This window comes from Lissotriton vulgaris, chromosome 2_2 (genome assembly GCF_964263255.1).
Source record: "Lissotriton vulgaris chromosome 2_2, aLisVul1.2, whole genome shotgun sequence".
Taxonomy (NCBI): domain Eukaryota; kingdom Metazoa; phylum Chordata; class Amphibia; order Caudata; family Salamandridae; genus Lissotriton; species Lissotriton vulgaris.
Window position 1 is genome coordinate 162094087 of NC_141688.1, and position 5751 is coordinate 162099837.

Genomic DNA, 5751 nt, shown 5'->3' on the forward strand with positions numbered 1-5751 from the left:
CGATACCCTAATGTTGAGTGTTTATAAAAAAGGTCATTTCGATTTACCTTTCAGGAAATTTTATCGAAACAATAGGGGTGAATATTTGAGAGCAAGGTTTATTAACCCATCCATACGTGACTACAAAAGGATACTTGTAGTTGATACTGTTCACATATCCTGGATTTAGAACAGGTACTTGTTTTTTACTCTCTGACGTATGAATGCCAAGGGAAAAGTTTGCTTAGAATTTTTGGGATACCACTGGTATGCACTTTTGGCATACACTGAAGGGAAGGTAGGAGGGATGTTTCTCTGACCGACTTTTTCTGAAAATTTGAGTATGTGGTTTGGATGATTGGAATGTGCGGTATATCACCAGGATATAAACATCGTCTTATTACATGCCAATCAATGGGTAACTGTCTTTCTAAATTATTTTTATTCTCTTTTGTGTCTTTGTATATGTGAATATGTACAGATTCATATTGTGTTCTGGGAGATATCATCCTTTGTATTGAAGAAGGTAGTGTTTAAGCGGCAATACCCACCGAAACGAGTTAACACTTTTTTTGCTAACAGGCACACTGTAGACCGCGGAAGTCATTTGTTATTACTGTCAAGTTCATTGCAAGAAAATCAAATGTCAAAATAATGAATTTGGTTTGATGTACTGGCCTTTTTACATGATTAGAACATATTTTTCTTGTGGGTTCCCCCACTGTTGTATTAATCTGTTTGGTTTTAAATATTGTGGGCAATATTTGCCACAGAGTGTTTTTTATTGTGTCTTTTTGTATGCTTTTCAATACCTAAATAAAATACCTGTATACTATTTTAGCACTTGGCCTTTGATGGTGGTGGTGTAATGTTCGGGTGATTTGATCAAGTGAATGACTGTATGTGGCTTGGTTTATTGAGGTACCCAAAGGGGATTTCTGTTTTGACATAGGTCTATTACTTGCCCTACTCCTATGGTGGTAAAGGCCCCTCTCTTTCTTTGTTTAGATGTCATTATGAAAAGGCAAAACAATAACAGATTGAGTGACTAGCCTACATCTAGGCACAATTACATCTGAAATTTAAATAATTATAAATTATTGAAAAAAATATTTTGGTAGCAGCTAAAAAGAGCACTAATCAATGTATGCAAGTGGAATAATCTGATAATATTAATCTGTTTTATTTTAAAAGATTTTCGTCTGGATTAAATCAAGGTTTTTGGAGATTTGTATATCGCAGATATCCAATACATTTTGAATAAAGTTGGAGAAAATTGGTACCTAGTTCTTAAAAGATAAGTAACTATATATTGTATTCATATCTGGATATTACATGTTATGTTTTGTAAGTCTTTTTCTTTTTTCCTGTAAATGTATAATAATCAACCCCACATAATAAAATGTAAAAACAAAAGTTTCAATGTACAGAATGACTTGAAGTCGGTACTTTAATTGTAATACCTACATTTTACCATTTACTTTGTCAAGACAGAAGAGTATATCTCATGTCACATAATCCGGATCACTGAAATAATATCGAGGGACAAAATATCGACTTGCCAAAATATCGTGGACAAAATATCGACAATCAAAATATCGAGTTTGTATCTACAAACAGGTAAGTACAAAAATATCAAGTACAAAATATCGTTAACAATAATATAGATGTTAAAAATATCGACTTTATTAAAAACAGTGTTAAATTAAATTAATATTAAATTTAAATTACTAAAATATACTTAAAAATACTTAAATTAAATTATAATAATTAAATAATAAATGAAAATAATAAAAATTATTTTTTACAATCTTATTTGTTGACCCTGAACCCTAAAATATACCCCTTTACCCAAAAACCCAAAACTGACCCTGAACCCTAAAAATACCCCTTTACCCAAAAACTAAAAACTGACCCTGAACCCTAAAAATGCCCCTTTACCCAAAAACTGAAAACTGACCCTGAACCCTAAAAATGCCCCTTTACCCCAAAAACTGAAAACTGACCTTGAACCCTAAAAATGCCCCTTTACCCAAAAACTGAAAACTGACCCTGAACCCTAAAAATGCCCCTTTACCCAAAAACTGAAAACTGACCCTGAACCCTAAAAATGCCCCTTTACCCAAAAACTGAAAACTGACCCTGAACCCTAAAAATACTCCTTTACCCAAAATGTATCAATATTATTTAATTACCAAATAATTATTAATTAACAATAATAATAAAGTAAATATATTAGCACATTAGCTGTAATTATTTTAATAATTAATATTATTTTTTCCCAATTAATTACTTAACAATAACACAAAATTATATATATTAAAATGTACTCTAATTAATGTAAGTAACTAATTATAATTAATTAATCACCAATTAATTACTAATACAAAATATGTACAAAATTATATTAATTAATTAACTAATTATTATTAATTAATTATCAATTAATTATTAATTATAAATATTTACAAACATATATTAATTAATTAATTATTATTAAATTACTTCCCACCCTATTCCCCTATAAACCCACAACCCGCTACAGAATTACATTACGCAATTATTAAAAAAACAAAAATTCATTTAATAAAATATTTTATAACATTAATACACACTTTTCACACATGTTATTACATAAAAATACACTATAAAATATTATATATTATTAAAAATTCGATATTTTTGCTATCTATATTTTACACAGTCGATATTACTTCACTTACCTGAAAAACGATATTTTTGTAGTCGATATTATGTCCAGTCGATATTTTGTCCAGTCTATATTTAAAACTCGATATTATGTCCAGTCGATATTTTGGAGTCGATATTTTGTCTGTGCACCACATAATCCCTTATCAAGTCCTATAATATATTTAAAATTGGTTAATCTTAAAAGGTGCAGCTCGTTTATTGTATTGTGACCACTTTGTACTCTTGAAGAGATATGACACATCACGAGCCAGTCTTTTTCAGAGATAGTTCCCTGTTTACCCCCAAATTATTTGTTAGACATGTTGCATTCTTTGACATTTTATGTTGGAAAAATACCTCTTGTAATATTCTGCATAATAGTCTGACCTAGGATATCTTTTGTCAATGGTTTTGATGGCCCTGGCATGTTCCTGAATTGTGGACTCATACTAGCTAAATTGATTATACATCAAATGTAAATGAAAGCACAGACAACATATTTAGTGTAACAGTTGATAATACTATTGATAATGTAATTCATCATCATATTGTAATACAAAATCCTCCATCTTTGTATTGCTGAATTTGTATTCTTCAACATTTTTTCAAGCAAAAAAACACATGGTTTCAATATCAGCTATCTAAATTATAGGTCGGCTAGTCATAGATTGTACTTGTCATAAGTGGGATTATTTTGGAGCAAGAGCCAATTCCTCCCCCTTATGCTAAATATGTTGTCATTAATGTATTTGACAAAGTAATGATGGCTAAACAACCTTCTTCTTTCTTCCTATTTATATTTTGTTCTGTAGCCTGCCCTACCCATCGACATCTGTAATGCTAGATGTTGCTTCCTTCATTACATCTTTTTTAAAACATATCCTGCATCTTTTTTTCTAATTATTTTAGGCTAGTTTAAAAAAATTAAGTCTAGCTACAGTTTCATGTGGTAGTTTGCATTTTGTCATTTCGAACTTGAGAGGCACAGTGGACGTTTGTGGCAAGCCGAAGGCTACTACTAACTGAATGTTTATTTTTTCATTGTATTTAATACAAAACACTACATCCAACATTTAAATCTCAATTGTATTGTGGTTCATTATTAGTGATGCATTGAAAGGATTTTCATTCAGGTAGACAAATATTCTACTAGTTACTGTGTGGAAACTGTGCTTATTATATTGATATTGTGAATGTAGCAGGCCCTAAAGCAGACACTATCAGTCCATTTCTCTGCCATGTATGACCCAGAAATGTCTCAATCCATATCAACCCCCTAAATAGGCTGGCATAAGAGGGAGCAAACATAGATCCAATGATGCTAAAGAAGTAGATTGTGTTAGAGCAACCTAGTCCAAGTAGGGACCACCGCTTCCGCCAGGGTAGCTTTGCACAGAGCAGGAATGCTTACCTCAGAAGCAATGTGTAAAGTATTTGTGCAACACACCAACAGCTCAGAGTAAGACACGCACAAAAGAAAAAGACATTACACCAATGAATTATAAAAATAAAAATATCTTTATCTCAGTTTCAGGCCGAATAATAATCAGATAACTCCAGGTTCCAGGCCTGGCCAATAATAAAATGAATCCAGTTTCCGGGCACAATCAATAACCAATAGAACTAAATCCCGTTGCTGGGCAAGGTCAATAATCAATAAAAACCCAATTCCCAGGCCTGATTTCTATTTGTTATTTATTTATACTGTACCCTGCAATAATTGTTTATATGAATCATTTGTACATAGTTTTGTATGTTCTCCTTCTCATATGTTGGTTTCACATACATTGATTTTTTTTATATATTAACTGTATTATCGTTGTGTTTTCTAATATTTAGTTCGTGTTTGAAAATGTCAATAACTGTCTCTCTGCAAGATGTGTGTAAAGTACTTTAAGGATAAAGCAGTTGGAAGATGTATTTAGTACTTTCAAATGAAAATATTTGGCATTGAGCTCATTGCATGTTGACTGCTGAATTCTCTTGTACACAAGCAGGTGTGTATAGTTTCAACTGACTTTCATGTGTAAAGTCTTCATAATGCACTTTCTTCATTTTGCAGCTGATATTGTGCGTTTGTTGTGAGGCAGGGCCTGGGCCGTGTTTGTGGCTTTACAAGTGCATGTCTTTTCATTTGCAGCCATTTACTTTGATTAGTTGCCTGGCTGTGGAATCTCTGCCCATTCTGCAAATATTGCTCTTTCATGGTTACAGAAGTGCTACTCTGATGACCATATTTGCTCTCCATCTGTAATTTTTTTAATGCCACTTTTGTGTTTGGCAATTGAGATTATGGGCTCTTGACTTGTGTGCTCTTCTATGATTTACAGCTTTGGTGTATTAAAAGAAAAAAACACAGTTGTAATTGGACACTGGGCCACCTATTGTTCCGCAGCTATATACTCCTGTATGCTTGCGGCCACACTTGATTTTCAGCTGTAATTGTTTTACGCTCTGCACTAACACTGTGGAAAACAGTTTGGTGTGCATTGTAGCAGTTTTCCTGCATGCTTCTCTATTTATGTTTTGGTTCCATTTATTTTATGCTTCCTCTCTTCTTATTTGCTCGCTTTTATCTAACCAATCTCAGTTTTGTCTAACGTGTACCCAGTTTGCAGTGCTTTCAGATTCTGTTGGAAATTAAGCTTGCTGCAGTCAACTGCCAAGTAGTCTAGTTAGGATCTCCATTTAACGCCAAAGGATTTCCAAGTTACGTTTAGCAGTGATATTTGCCATTCCTAATATGTTCCAAAATGCTGTGTACCAGTCTTGCCTAATTTGCCCATTAATGGTTCCAAAATATGCTTGGCCTAATAGCACTGAGTTTCACAATGTGAAATATTTTGTCCTGCAATCCGAGTTTGCATCTGGTATTATCTCAAGAGAAATCAACATGCAATTGCCAAAGGCGTATTCCTAAGAATTCCTCTATTGACTCTATTGCCTCTCTCAAAATGTGCGTATGGAAAGCCACACTGACAGAATATGTTTGATTATGCCCACCTGACAACACTCTCTCAACATTTATCAAAATAATATTGTCCATTGTGTGGAGGCACCCAGAGTCCAATGTTATCTGAG